Below are 16,255 nucleotides of genomic sequence, written 5' to 3' on the forward strand. Positions count from 1 at the left end.
CATTTCCCCACATTTCCAACATCACCTCCCTTGACACTTTCACATAATCTCCCTAATAAAATGATCAAAAGCCCTAAACCCTACCAACCCATAAAAATTCAATGAAATATCCCTAAACCCTACCTCCTATCAAATCCCTACAAAATATGATTATGTGATGGTGTATGTTTCATAATTCCTTCCCTAAAATTCCCTTTTATATGTATTTTCCCTAAAATCCCCTCAAAAGTCCCCCTCCCTAACATCTCCCTTGTGTTTTTTGTCCCCTTGGAGCAGCATTTAAACAGTCAAAACAGCAGGTCATTTGAGCAGAAGCAGCAGTACATTTCAGTCATTTTGCTCTTGAAACCATGTCAGAAACAGAAACAGATTATGAGCAAAGTGATGACCGTGAGTCAACACCGGAGGTTGAGGTGCCAAGGAGGCCTCACAGGGGTGGTAAGGGTGGTCAGCATGTGAGAGAGGAGCCCACCTCTTTGGCCTATTTGCAAGCTTGTCCACTTGTAGTGACATGTTTCCGTCATCAAGCATGCTATGAATATTGCGAGAGAATTTCCCAAATTTAGCACCACAGGGAATTGGTCCCCTTGTTTGTACTACATTTGCACAATGGGCATGTGAACCTTGCAGGGGTGGATTTCATATTGTCACCTGAGATTGTTGCTCAAGCAACAGGAATACCCAATGTCGGAGAAGAATGGAACAAGCGCAAGCAGTTGGACAGATTTCACTATGAGCCTTACATTAAACCTGTATACATGAGGCACCTAACTGCTGTATTCCCTTTCAGATTCTTGAGAGATGAGTATGCACCCTTGATGAGGCTCATCATTCGCTATTTCACCTATGAGGGCAGATTTTCACGATTGTATTCGTACCATATCCGCTTGTTGATGCATTTCACACGGGTACGGATGATGAACATACCATTCTTCATGTCCCAGAATATCGAGAGGATGGTGCCCTTGGCGCAAAGAAAGAGCCCAGCACAGCAACACAAGAGCATCTACCATTATGCTTTGATCAAGATTTTGGTCATGCATCAGTTGGCACAACAGGGTATTCCGTGGGAGGATTTCATCTCTCGAGATTTCTTTACAGTGCCATAGCCACCCCCTGAGGTTGTTCATGAGGAGGGAGGACCTTCACAGCAGTTTGACATTTCAGAGCCCAGGCATGTCAGCTCCTCTCCATTGGTCACATATCAGAGAGGCCACAGGGCCTTATTTGCATCAGCTCGGCGAGTATTTTCTCCACACCAGGTGGAAGGGGTCTCGCCTTCTTCATCAGCACCGCGAATGTTATCTCCACACTAGGTGGAAGGGGCCTCGCTTCCGACAGCAGCACAGGTATCAGAGAGGGGCAAGCAGCCCATGATTGAGGAGGGGTGGTCAGGTGATCCAGATATTGACATCATTGATCTTCACATCAGTTCTCCTAGCTCGGAGCTTAAGGAGATCATTCAGCAACAGAAGGCTGAAAATCACTTGTTGCAAGAAAAGTTAGAGATGGCATAATGGACAATCACATATTTAGAGCAACGCAACAAGCAATTAGAGGATGAGCACACTCTTGATGAGTTGCGGAGGATCCATGAAGACCGCAACTTGGCTCGCAAGAGACCCGGTGATTTGACACCCATTGAGCAAGAGGCTATGCTTTTTTGGGTCAATGCTCATTTGGAAAAGTTGCTGGCCAAGGCTAACAAAGATAAGGACATGCTCCGAAACATGAAAAATCACTATTGGGCTCGAATGCATGTATGTAAAGCGAAAATGAAGGTGCTCAAAGGACGGTTGGACAAGGCACTCAAACGAAGAAAAAGGCCTGATCCCCTCCACATTTTGGCTGAGGCTTCCTTGAAGGATCATGGTGCTAAGTGACATACCTCCAGCACAAATTTCATAAAATTTTGAGCATTTTTGGTCATTTGTGATTTTTTTGGGCAAAAAACAGGTTTTTCTCCTCAACGCGTAGCGCGCTACGCGCTACCCTGAAGATGGGCAACTCCATTTCATGAAAACTCAGCATTTTTGGATTTTTCATGTAAAAATACACTTTCTCAGCAATTTCCAAGAGATTTCATCAAGTTTTGAGCCTCCAGAAGGTCAAAAAACATGCAAAAAATGACTTTCTGCCATTTTTTTGACACACAGGAAGCAGGCTTGGGAGATTGCAATTTTGGAGAGGAAAATGGACACCAAATTCAAAAATTCCACTTGGGTTGGAAACTAGACATCCAGACCTTTCCAACAAGCCCACTTTTTCCTCATTTGGACACCGGGAAGTGCCTGAAAAGCTGGCTCAAAGGCGCGCTATGCGTAGAGAATTGGGGCGCTACGCATCAGGGTAATTTCCCAGAATTTCACCTACAGCTCAGCAAAACGCAGATTTGACTAGGTTTGACTTTTTGGAGTGGATTTTTATCCTCCTTGATGTAATTGATGTAATTTTATGATACTTTGATACTTATTTATCTCTTCTAGAAGATTCATTCATGAATAGGCAAAAAATTTAATGAATGAATTGGTTTCCTAGCTTATAGAGGCAAGTTGTTTTGACTGCTAGATTTTAGTGCTCAGTTTGGAATTGGTTGAAACAGCTCCTAGGATAGTGAGCTCGACCCCTAGAGGCAAGGAAAGATGTTAGATTGCCTATATTATGTACTTTCTTGGTCATTTTCATGGTTGGACTCTTGAGGGAGAAGCTTCTATTGTATTACTCATTGTATCTCTGCAATTTTTGGCAAAGGAAAGACCAAGGTTTTGCAGTCCTTTTTGGGATTCCTGTGGTTACATGTATCGATGATGTGTTTCTCTTTGTACTTGTAAGTTTTTTATGTGAATCATCTTCTTACTTTTCCTTCTGCAAATTAGGCAAATGAAGTGTTAAGGTAGAATTCATGGTTGCTATGCTCTGCCTTTAAGTTTGCTTAATATCAATGTTTTCATCTGTTTAAGGAGAATTCGAGGTGATTGCTTGCTCTCCTTAGCTCCTCACCAGTCATTCTTGCCCATCTGACTCTTTCAAAGGCATCAATACAGTCTCCTACCTTGCCCCAAAGAGACCCCTGCAAAAACTGTGTCCAAGCCCCGCACCCAAAATTGCCTTTCCCCGATTTTCCACCAAAACCCTAAAAATCTCAAATCAAACCTTTTTATCAGTTTACTAGCCATAAATCAGTGTTCTTTATTGGTTATCTCCGCCCTTTGAAGATCTTTGCCGAGATAGACCGGAGAGAGCCCTCTCCTGCCCCGTAGGGCTAGCTACGAGGCTAAGTGGTTTGATGTTGCCTTGGAGTTTACCTTTCTCAGCCTGAGGTGAAATTTCAAGCGCTAACAAAGGCAATGAACCTTATTGATTTAATCAGTTGAAAGAGTTTTGTTACCACTATTGAACTCTCGGTTGACATCATTTCCATTTGAATTTCCGGTTTGAGATCTGATTACAGTTTCAGTTGAAGATTAAGTCTTGATGTAATATTTCCATTAACAGTTGTAGTTTTTGAGTTGCATAAAAGTTTTATATTTCATTTTGAAGAAACATTACTCTCTGGATTCATAGCATGCACATATTTTGTACACTCTTGGAATAAAAGGACTTGCCAGGGTTGATGATTAATGTGAGGTAATTAGGAGTTTTAAAAGACACCTTTTAGCACCCAACACACACTAGCTCTGGGGTCCACACTATTGGACCGTCAATCCTCCACATTCTTTGGCCGTTTGCCAACTTAGCTATCCACTCATATAGTTCGATTGGGAAGATGCAGAAGAAAATTTCTTGTATTTCTATGTACAAATATCTGTCCAACCACTTCTCTTTTCTCAGACACGTATTTCTATTCTCTTGTGCTGCGAATTCATGGATATTCCTATCCAACCACTTATCAATTTTATTTTTGGTTGGATTTGAGTGATGCAACATCACATATCTCTTTATGCAAATCCCGATCCCGTCAATGAAACCATTTGTTGGCTTAGTATACCTTGACCCAGGTTCAGAGTTAGTTATGCCAAATAAAACCCTACACTACTTGCCCTTTCGGAATCAATCCGTGGTGTGCAGACTGAAGTGTCACCCGAAGCAGTATGGTGGGGTGTTGGAACCAAGTTTCCGAACCCATAGATCAGTGTGATGTCCTTTTATGACCTATATTTGCCTTCGTGCAGATCTCTAAGCCCTTAGGGCTTGGTGCTGTAGCTTCCTTCAATTGGTTGATAAACCTTCGCGAAGGTCTATGATTAGCTTCTGTGGACCTTTAACAGATAAGTTATCTACTTACATACATCATATACTAAGTAAACAAGTAAACACATGAATTTCTTCAAAATTCTTCTTTATTGATCTTCAATGTAAGGTTACAGACTCAAAACTTCCCTGCGCACTTAGCTGCGAACTCTACTCTAGGCCTCTACGCACTTAGCCGCAGAGCCTTCCCCCTCTAAGACTTTCTTCTCTGCGCTGACTCTTTAAGACCCCATTCATCGTACCATACATAAAAGACATTTTTCTTGCCTTAGACTCACTAAGACACACGTATTTATATAATCCCATGGTTCGCAAACCATGGGTAGTTCTCAAAAACTGACTTAACTTTACATAAAAGAGGGTAAAAACCCTTTTTGACTCCTAACTAACTACGTGCTCCACATCCACAATTTGCGGAGACTTTACATCTTTTTATCAAACTTTACATCAAAATTTGGGTTTTTGCCCCAAACAGACCCAAGGGAACCCATCCCAACAATTTATTATTATTATTATATGGCAATACATTAAAATACTTTGATGTGTTTATAGTATGCGTATAGGATTAGGATTAGGGTTTAGAAATTTAGGGTTTTTTTAATAACTTTATTTAGGATTAGGGTAACAACAACGTTAAGATTATATTTAGGGTTTCCATGAGGAACAATGCTAGGGTTAAATCTAGGATTTCCATGAGGAACGATGCTAAGGTTAGAGTTAGGGTTTCCATGAGGAATAATGCGATTTAGGGTTTCCATGAGGAACAATGTGATTTAGGGTTTCCATGAGGAACAATGTTATGCTTAGAGTTAGGGTTTAGTCATCTACAATAATGACGTCATTGTATTGACATCAATGAAAACTTTATCCAACAATCCCCCCTTTTGAAATCAATGGAAACTTGATATATTGTTCCCCTTGTTAAGTTGCTTCCCTTGTTATGCTGCTCCCCATATGATGTTGCTTCCCCCTTTTCTTGAATACGATACTTCTAATAGGATGCAAGAGAGATGAACCCCAGGTTTTGGTGAAGATATTCAAATGATTCTCGTGGTAGGGGTTTTGTAAAGATATCTGTAATTGTTTCTTTGGTGTTGACATATTCCATTTTGTCATTGTGTTCAACGACATGTTCTCAGTTGAAATGAAATTTGATTGGAATATGTTTTGTTTTTGAATGCAAAAGTCGATTTTTTGAAAGGTTGATTGCACTAGTGTTATCACAGTAGATGATGATAGGTTGATTGGTTTCTACATTGAAATCTTTCAAAGCTTCCTTTATCCATAATATTTGTGTACAACAATCTACAACAGCTATGTATTCTGCTTCAGTTGTGGAAAAGATATTGATGATTTCTTTTTGCTATGCCAAGATACAAGACAATCTCCCTTGAAGAACACATTCACATAGGTACTTTTTTTATCATCTACACTTCCTTCCCAATCTACATCAGTATATGCTATTAAGGTAAGCATGGTGCTCATAGAATACCATAGTCCATAATCAAAAGTTCCTTTCAAATATTTGAGAATTCTTTTTACTGCCATCAAATGGGATTCTTTGGGAGGTGATTTAAATCTTGCCACCATTCCTACTACTTGCATAATGTATGGTCGTGAAGTTGTCAAATATAGAAGTGTTCTAATCATTGATCTGTAAAGAGTAGCAACTACTAAAGGTGACTCATCATCTTTACTCTACTTGTAACTTGTAGTCATAGGTGTGCTCATAATAACACATTCTTCCATCCCAAATCATTTGAGCATGTCTCTAAGATATTTTATTTGTGATATGAACATCCCTACTTTATTTTGAGTTATTTGAAGTCCAAGAAAGTAGGATAGTTCACTAATCATTGACATCTAAAAATCCTTAGACATATTTTGGGCAAATTGAAGACGCATTTCATCATTGTTGTTGGCAAATATCAGGTCATCAACATACACAAGTGTGATCAATAAGCAATTTTTATCTATCTTCATTTAAAGGTTGCCTCCAACTACTCATATTTTGAAGCCTTGTTGTCGAAGATAATGATTTAGTTTAGCATACCAAGCTCTTGGAGCTTGTTTTAGTCCATACAAGGCCTTCCTTAATTTCCAAACAGAAAATTTTCCTTTAGCTAAATCGAATCCTTTTGGTTGTTCCATGTAAAATTCTTGCTTTAGTTCGCCATTTAGAAAGGTTTATTTCAAGTCCAATTGATAAAATTTTAAAACTTTTGAACAAGCAAATGGCAATAATATTATTATAGCTTCCAATCGAGCTATAGGGGCAAAGGTTTCTTCAAAGTCAATGCTTCAACTTGTGAGTATACTTTGCATACCAACCTTGCTTTATTTATAACGATCTATCCATATTCATTCATTTTGTTTTTGAACACTGACTTGGTTTCAATAATATTAATTAGGGGAATTTTGAGGTCTAAAATGGGCCTCATGAGGAAATTATAAAATAATAGTGGAAATAATAAAATAAGATTAGATTACATCATCAAATTTTAGAGCGCAAAAATAAGAAAACTATTTTTTCAACTTATCTCCCTATGGGATTACTAAAATTTCGAGTGGCAACAATTGTTGGATGCAGAATTTGATTCCTCATCCAAGGAGCACCCATGTTGCATACTTTCAATGGATCATGCTACACGAAAAATGAAAAATACATGAAAATGTGATTGTAATAACGTTTTTTCATGTATTTCTCATTTTTCATGTAGCAGGGTCCATCAAACATATGTAACGTTGGTACTCCTTGGATGAGGAATTAAATTTTGCATCCAATGAGTACTCCCATTCGAAATTTGAATAAAAACTTAGGGAGATAAGTTTAAAATACAAGTTGAAAAAGTAGTTTTGTTATTTTTTAATCTTTTTACATTTTTACACCAAAAAATGGTGAATCATCTCCCATGGTTGACATCATCATCTTGAATCCTATTGGTTCTTATAAAGTTGATTTTGGTTGTACATTTTTCTTATTTTAGACCTCAAAATTCCTCTAATGTTTATCCTTTGGATGAGGCACTAGCTCCGATGCTTCATTTTTTTCGATTTGATACATTTATTTTTCCACAACTTTTATCCATTGAGGATCCTTACTAGCTTGGGAATTTTTTTTTGGTTCTATCATAGATAGTAGGGAAATATCTATCTTTTTTGGTGTATTATTCATCCTTCTTCGGGTTTGTATTCCATCCTCTACATCACCAATAATTGGTTCTTCTCGATGATGCTTTTGAATGGATTTTACTCTTGATGGAGTTTGAGAAGATTCCTTTAGACTTTCTTGCTCCTTTTCTTCTTTTGTAGAATCATCTTCAAATTCTTCAAGAAAAAAATCTTCTTTACTAATTTCAACTTCCTTCTTAGGAAGGGCTTCATCGATATTTATATGAATGCTTTCAACTATTTTTTGTTGTCGGATGTTGTAGAATTTGTAGGCTTTTCTTCTAGTGGAATACCCAAAAAATATTCCTTCATCAACTCGAGAGTCAAATTTTCTAGGAGAATCATCATTAATTCTCATAAAGCATTTGCTCCCAAATATTCTAAAATATTTTAATGAAGCAGATCTTCCTTTCCATATTTCCTATGGGGTTTTGTCACTATTTGTTCGAAGTTGAGATTTATTCATAGCATATATTGCTGACTCATCTCCTCCCTCCAAAATTTTGGATGTAAATCAGCTGCAAGCAACGTTGTTCATGCAGTTTCTTGTACAAATCTATTTTTTCTTTCAACCACTCCATTTTGTTTTGGAGTTCTAGAACCAAAAAGTTCCCTTTTTATTCCATATGCTTCACAGAATTCATCGAATTCTCTTTAAGTAAATTCTCCACCTCTATCTGTTCTAAGACACTTGTTTTTTTATTCTTTTTCATTTTCGACAAGGGCTTTAAAATTATTAAAACATTCAAATGCTTATGATTTAAACCTTATGAAAAATACCCACATCATTATAGTATAATCATCTACAAATAGAACAAAGTACCTTTCTCCATGTAGAGCTGAAGTTCTAGTAAGTCCACACAGATCTGCATGAATGATCTCCAAAGGCTTTGATGTAGAGAATTCCTTGGTTTTGAAACTGGTCCTTGTCTGCTTGCCATGTTGAGAGGGAGAAAAAATAATATTTTCATGTTTTTAAGTTATAGGAATGTGATTCAGATCTTGGGGGGAGGCCCCCAAGATATAAAAAATTGAAATGCCAAAAGAAAAGTGGAGAACACCTAATAAACAAAACCACAAAGTTTTTTTTTTATTAAAACAAATAATAACTGTGAAGGCTACATTGTGGTGGACAATATGTCCTTTTACAAACTGTGACTGATTACTTATAGCCTTTTTTGGTTATAATACCACAAGTAAATTCCTTGGGTGGGTAAATACCATGGGTGAATGAATACCATGGGTTGATGTCACTTACAATACCATGGGTGGATGCCATTTCCATTCAGATCATTACTCCCTCCTTAAGAAGCAATGGTCCCCATTGCATGAAGTTCCCTCCTAAGAAGCCTTTGTTGAATATGAAGAGCCACTAAAGAGAAGGGTTTTGTATGGTTAACCCATAAACGTGATGAACGGAGATCCAATGATAGAGATACCCTATAATGTTTGTGACCAACTGTGATACTGGCAAAGTGTGGCCTAGAAAATGGACTTCGATAAAGTGTGGGTTTGTGGATGACCCATAACCATGGAAAACGAAGATTGGAGGATAGAGATACCTTGTAACGCTTGTGACCAACAGTGATACTAATAGTGTACGGCCTAGCAACTGGACTTCGATGAAAAGGATTTTGTGTGGTTGACTGATAACCATGATGTTGACTGTTGATGAAGTAGCAGGTGCCTACATAGCCTGGGGTGGGAGGGCACATCTCCAAAGAGCCCAAGCTGGATGCTGCTATGCTAAAATAGATGAATATGAAATAGATGCCTATTAAAGTAGGGTGGGAGGGCATGTCTCCATAGGGAACCTACTCTGAATGTTGCTCCAGATTTAAAATGGACATAACTCGATCAATATAACTCAGAATATTTATTATAGTCTATTTTTCGAAATAGAATGATCATTATGCATCTTCCTATGTGTTTGAAATCCATATCTAGAGACTCTAGAAATTCAGATTTGCATTGCAACTGTTCTGTTGTCACAAAAGTTCTAAAAAAAATTGATTTTAAATCAACAATATCTCCTGCATTCGAACTCTGATTCGACCGAATTTTATTTTATTTTATTTATTTATTATTTATTTTTATTATTTTTATTTTTATTTTTATTTTTAATTTTAATTTTAATTTTTTTTAATTAATTAATTTTTTTTTTTGGGTATTTTTCACAAGGAATCCAAATCTGTTATTTGCTTTTGTAAAATTTTCACAAAAAAATTCAGATTTGATCTACAAACTCGTCGCCCCAAAAAAATCTTGCAAAAAAATGAAAAAAGAAAAATCCTTCTAGCTTTTCCCAAGAAAGTGCTTCATGGAGGTCGTAGCATTTGCCTGAAGTTTGTTGAATATTAGATATCATTTTGGGATTCAACTGCGTTAAGTAAGTCATTCACGTATGACCATTTCCATGAGAGGTAGTCGTAACTGACTAATTTCTCATGATTTTTGAATAGTTCACTTAGCACTCATTGCATCGGGTGATGCTCACAGGGGTGAAGAAGTGGGATTGAAACTAGTGAAATGTGGAGAACGAATCACATAGCATCAATCATCACTTCCGGGGCTTGCACCCGGTAACCAGGACTTCCCAGGAGGTCACCCATCCCAGAACTCGAGCAAAACCCTCATTCCCATGGAATTGAGCAAAACCCAATACAAAACTATGATTCCTAAGATGTCAGACATTCATGGAACCCGTAAAGAAATATAGTATACAATTTTATGTCTGACAAACCTCCAGACTCTGACTCAAATATTTTCCTTCAACCTACCCTACTATTAATCAGCCAGTAAACTAGGTGTGCACAAGCCTAGCTGACAACCTGATTATTTTTTTTAAGATGAAGAATTCAGCACATCATAGTCAGAGAGTACCTCCTTATAATTTCAAGGTTTCCTCTGGAGATTAAATTTTAATCTCTCTCTCTCGCTGATCCCAGAACCAGCCTTCCATCCTTGACTTAAATTTCTTAGACTGCAAAGCACATTCCTGCTTCAAGCCAGGGAGTTCCACCTGAATGTTCTAGAGGCTATTATAGAACATCCTAATGTCACCCAACCCAACCCTTTTCCATGGCTGTCCGTGGTCCCTTATGTTAGAGATCCAAGAAAAGGAAATAAGCCTGCCTCATTAATGGTTACCACCAGCCGACTCTGGAAAAACCAGTGGGCCTGAGGGGACTAACATGACTCTCAACCTCACAGCTGTCCAATAAGGCCGCCTTATTCTTGTTAGAGAGCCAAGGACATAAATAGCCTGCCTCATTAATGGTTACCACCAGCTGACTCTCCAGAAAACCAGTGGGCCTGAGGGGACTAACATGACTCTCAACCTCACAGCTGTCCAATAAAGCTGTGGACATAGCGGGAGTCGAACCCTGCCACCCAATAAAAGGCTCTAACCGCTGAGCTATATGTCCCTAATAACAACCTTGTTGATTACAGATAATAAAGGACCTGATTCTGAACCTGATTATGATTTCTGAACCTGATTTTTCAGAACCTGAACTTTTATTTTCTTACTTTAAAGCTTCCAAACCCTACAGAGTGCTTCCAGTTAAGTCATCAGTAACTGGAAGCACTCTGTAGGGTTTGGAAGCTTTAAAGTAAGAAAATAAAAGTTCAGGTTCAGAAAAATCAGGTACAGAAATCAGAATCAGGTTCAGAATCAGGTCCTTTATTATCTGTAATCAACAAGGTCGTTATTAGGGACATATAGCTCAACGGTTAGAGCCTTTTATCGGGTCGCAGGGTTCGACTCTCGCTATGTCCACAGCTTTATTGGACAGCCGTGAGGTTGAGAGTCATGTTAGTCCCCTCAGGCCCATTGGTTTTCTGGAGAGTCAGCTGGTGGTAACCATTAATGAGGCAGGCTATTTATTTCCTTGGCTCTCTAACAAGAATAAGGTAGCCTTATTGGACAGCCGTGAGGTTGAGAGTCATGTTAGTCCCCTCAGGCCCACTGGTTTTTCCAGAGTCGACTGGTGGTAACCATTAATGAGGCAGGCTTATTTCCTTTTCTTGGCTCTCTAACATAAGGGACCACGGACAACCATGGCAAAGGGTTGGGTTGGTTGACATTAGGATGTTCTATAATAGCCTCTAGAACATTCAGGTGGAACTCCCTGGCTTGAAGCAGCAATGTGCTTTGCAGTCTAAGAAATTTAAGTCAAGGATGGAAGGCTGGTTCTGGGATCAGCGAGAGAGAGAGATTAAAATTTAATCTCCGGAGGAAACCTTGAAATTATAAGGAGGTACTCTTTGACTGTGATGTGCTGAATTCTTCATCTTAAAAAAATTAATCAGGTTGTCAGCTAGGCTTGTGCACACCTAGTTTACTGGCTGATTAATAGTAGGGTAGGTTGAAGGAAAATATTTGAGTTAGAGTTTGGAGGTTTGTCAGACATAAAATTGGATACTATATTGCTTTACGGGTTCCATGAATGTCTGACATCTTAGGAATCATAGTTTTGTATTGGGTTTTGCTCAATTTTGCTCAAACCCTCATTCCCATGGAATTGTAACCTGAATCTGATGCCACTGATCTAGATCTTGGGGGGAGAACCTCAAGATCTAAAAAATTGAAATGGATCTTGTGGGGGAGGCCCCCAATATCTAAAAAATTGAAATGCCAAAAGAAAAGTGGAGAACACCCAGTAAACAAAACCACGACGATTTTTTTTTTAAACATATAATAACTGTAAATGCTAATTGTAGTGGACAATCTGTCCTTTTACAAAATGTGACTCATTACTTATAGCCTTTTTGGTTACAATACCACAAGTAAATTTGATGGGTGGGTAAATACCATGGGTGAATGAATACCATGGGTTAAAGTCACTTACAATACCAAGGGTAGATGAATACCATGGGTGGATGCCACTTACAATACCATGAGTGGATTCCACTTACAATATCATGGATAAATTCTGTGGGTGGATGAATACCATGGGTGGATGCCATTTTCCATTCGGATCAGAATGTCTCTTATTGCTTGTGAGTTGCTGATCTTCACCCACTAGTAAAAAATGAAAGATTAGTGATTATGTAATGTCCCCATTTTTATTTTTCTCCATAGTACAACCAATGTGGATTTCCAGGGCAGGGGATGACCAGGTCAATGGAGCAGGTTTGTGTCATGAGAGGTTCCGATGGAGTTTTGAGGAGTTTTCATGGGGTCTGATGGCATTCCTTTGGCATATTCATCATCATGAGCAGTTCCACACATCTTGTTTTTGGTTCCATGACTTTCTGATAATTCTCGCAAAACATGGTTATTATTGGCATAACTTAATTAATTATGCTCGAGGTGGCATTCCAGGGAGATTAATGGATGGAACACCTGAGTGTAATAGCCCTCTAGAACTGAAATGAGAATATCTATAGTATGGGATGCTGAGAAGTGACTTCTAGTGACCGAAGAGAGTATGGTGGGTGATTTACCATTTTCCTTAGTTAAAAATGACTTTAATTAGTCATTTAATTAAGGAAAAATAATTAATTAGAGGAAATGGGCCAAAAGTGACTTAAGTAAAGTAAAATAAAATAAAATAAAATGGGTCGCTTAAGATAAAGTCAATGGAGGAGCTTCTAGAATAATAATAAAATAATAAAATAAGATGCTTCTAGAGGCTTGAAGGTCTATCCATCAAATCTACTAAAAGAGGAGGAGAAAATCATTTGGAACATCTTGGATTTGATATTATTTGTTGTATGAGAGGTTGAGAACCTGGTTCCCTACTCCATTGATAGCTCCAGGACGAAAACCCTCGGGTGATTTAGAGAGATTGGGCAAGCACCCATCTCCCCCTTGGTGGATCCATTCAGGATTCACAGGTTGCAGTGTATTTCTTTTCAGTTTGTTTTGGGAGGCCCATTGTGGCATTATTGCATATCTGTTGAGGCCAACTATCTCAGTAATTTTTCCAGCATGTAAAACCCAAGTTCTTATATTATAATAAAGTTGAGATTGTTTTTGCTTATCGTATTATCAAATTGCATGCATTTTTTATGTTATATTTTACATGACAATCTTCTATTTATGAGTAGAAATTTTATGTAAAAGGAATGTTCCAAATTTATTTCATTTGGGACATTACAGTGGTATTAGAGCATCGAATTTGGCTCAGCCTGGGGTTCGGTTTTTCAGTTTTAAGTATTCGAGGGTTTATTTTGGAAGTGCCAAAGTCATCCTTTGTTGCAGAATTTTTATTTTTGTGCCAGGATTATTGTTGCCAGTGATTTTTCAGCGAATTTGATGGATTGAAGAGGTGGAACATTGTGATATTAATTTATCTTATTTGGAGCAGTATGTCAAGTTGGGCGGAGTAGGAAACTTGCACTAAATTGGGGCTTTCTGTATTTTTTTGAATCTACCAAAAAAATTTCTGGGTTTTTCTGGGTTTCATGAGAGAAGTTCATGGTTAAAATTTTAGAATTATCTAGGTAGTATGAGGGCTGTAAACTAGTGTTCCTTCATCATTTCGTTTTATTAGTGAACCAGGTAATTCACACCACTTGGTGAGCTTGATCTTGGCTTGGATTTAAGCCAAACTATTTCTCGGTTTTATGGGTTTGGTGTGATGAACCTCAGATTAAATTTTCAGAATTTTTAGAGTAGCATTGAGGGAAAAAACACTAGTTCATCTTCAACAACAACAACATAATTTCTAGGCAATGTGAATTAATTATTTGGGTTATTTTGTTGGGCCTTTGCAACAACAGTAAGGGGAGCTTGAAATTTAAAATTTATTGGCTCACGGATGAGTCACTAAGGCAGCTCACAACCCTTAGTGTTGACCCTATTGCTAGGAGAAATTTTATGAGAATATTTTTGGGAGGGTTAAGATTTGGGAAGGATGAGGAACCAAAGTATAAGAAGTCTCAAGAGCTCCCAAAGAAGAGCTAAAATCAAATGAGGAGAGATCATATCTGCTTCACATGTAAAGGAGCATGGAAACCAAATCACACATGTAAAACTGACAAAGAAGAAAAAACTAAAGAACAGCAAGGAATGACAAAAAACTCAAGTCAACAAAGAAATGAAGGGCCCATGTTTGAGCAGGCACTGCATGTAGAATGCTTTAACTTTCATGAAAACACCTTTGAGGAGCATGAACAATTGTGTGATAGCAACTTACCTATGCCTTTATGTTTGATGATTGTAGATGGTGAGCAACAATTTGATTCCATGCATAAAGAAAGCCTAGGAGAAGACACTCAGGAGGATTTGAGAAATGAGCCATTGGTGGTGGCCCAACATGAAGATCACTCAGTGGTGCAAGGACATGAGGAGGATGATATGCACAATGTGCAGGATGAGCCATTTTTGGAGAGTCAGCTAGTGGCTCATGTTGAGCCCAGGATGGAGGATGAGCAGACATCCGGGCCAACCATTGGAGAGGAACAGGAAGATGTGTAGGTAGCTACCAAGGAGGTGGTATTTGCAGATATTTTTCATCAGGAGGCATTGGCACTTGGAAGGACAAATTTGTAGATGATGAGTGGACTGGTGGGGCAGGGAGTTTCTGGTCAGATGGGTGAGGCTCTTTTAGAGACATTCATGCATCCATCCTTGGGTCTACCCACTGACGAGGTGCAGGTCAATGCAGTGGCAGTTGGAAAAGTTGTAGTATTTCCAGGCAACAACCCTTTACAGGAGTATATTTACATTACAGAGCGTGTAGCATGGGTTACCCACTTATAGGGAGGAAGCCATGCATTCCTAGACATATTCGATTGGTTGGTTGGGCAGAGCTGCATGAATTGAGCATGGTGCAACTTAGTGGACTTATACATTGTATAGGTGCACGTGAATTCGATCCTTCCCATGGGATGGATTGGTGGAAGACCATGAGTTGGTATCCTATTGATGGAGTATCATTTTTAGTCAGGAGCATTGTATTTCAGGAACACTCAGAGGTGAGGGATATCACGTGCTTCAGTTGGCATCAGGATGTGGGTTGGCCACTCATCAGTATTTCAGCATGGCATCAACATGATGGGATTGACCTTGGTCTATGCCAAGAGTTAGATTGGAGAGATGTGATGAGTTGGTACGCAATGGATGGAGAAACATTCATAGTCGGAGTTATAGCACAGCAGGAGCCATGGAGTATTGATGCTCCTTCTTGGTGGCATTGGGATCCAGGAGGATTTTTTAATGACATGTTTTGTCGTAGATTGGTGCGGGATCCAGGCATTGAGGGATCTGTTCATGGTGGGTTGACATAGGAGCAGTGCAACACCCAGTGGTTCGTATGGCATCCAGGCATTGGGTCTCAGTTGCATTGGGCCACGAGATTGGTACACAGAATTTGGATTGCTTGAGGGAAAGCAATCTTGGGGCGAGAGGACTGTAATGTCCCCATTTTTATTTTTCTCCATAGTACAACCGACGTGGATTTCTAAGGTAGGGGATGGCCAAGTTAGTGGAGCAGGTTTATGTCATGAGAGGTTTCGATGGAGTTTTCATGGGGTCCGATGGCATTCACTTGGCATATTCATCATCATGAGCAGTTCCACACATCTTTCTTTTGGTTCCATGACTTTCTGATAATTCCCGTAAAACATGGTTATTATTGGCATAACTTAATTAATTATGCTCGAGGTGCATTCTAGGGAGATTAATGGATGGAACACCTGAGTGTGATAGCTCACTAGAATTGGAACGAGAAGATCTATAGGATGGGATGCTGAGAAGTGACTTCCAATGGCCGAAGAGAGTATGGTGGGCGATTTACCATTTTCCTTAGTTAAAAATGACTTTAATTAGTCATTTAATTAAGGAAAAATAATTAATTAGAGGAAATGGGCCAAAAGTGAC

Source organism: Pinus tabuliformis, chromosome 2_1, assembly GCF_031772625.1.
Source record: "Pinus tabuliformis cultivar Carrire ecotype Pingquan chromosome 2_1, CPIR1, whole genome shotgun sequence".
Classification (NCBI taxonomy): domain Eukaryota; kingdom Viridiplantae; phylum Streptophyta; class Pinopsida; order Pinales; family Pinaceae; genus Pinus; species Pinus tabuliformis.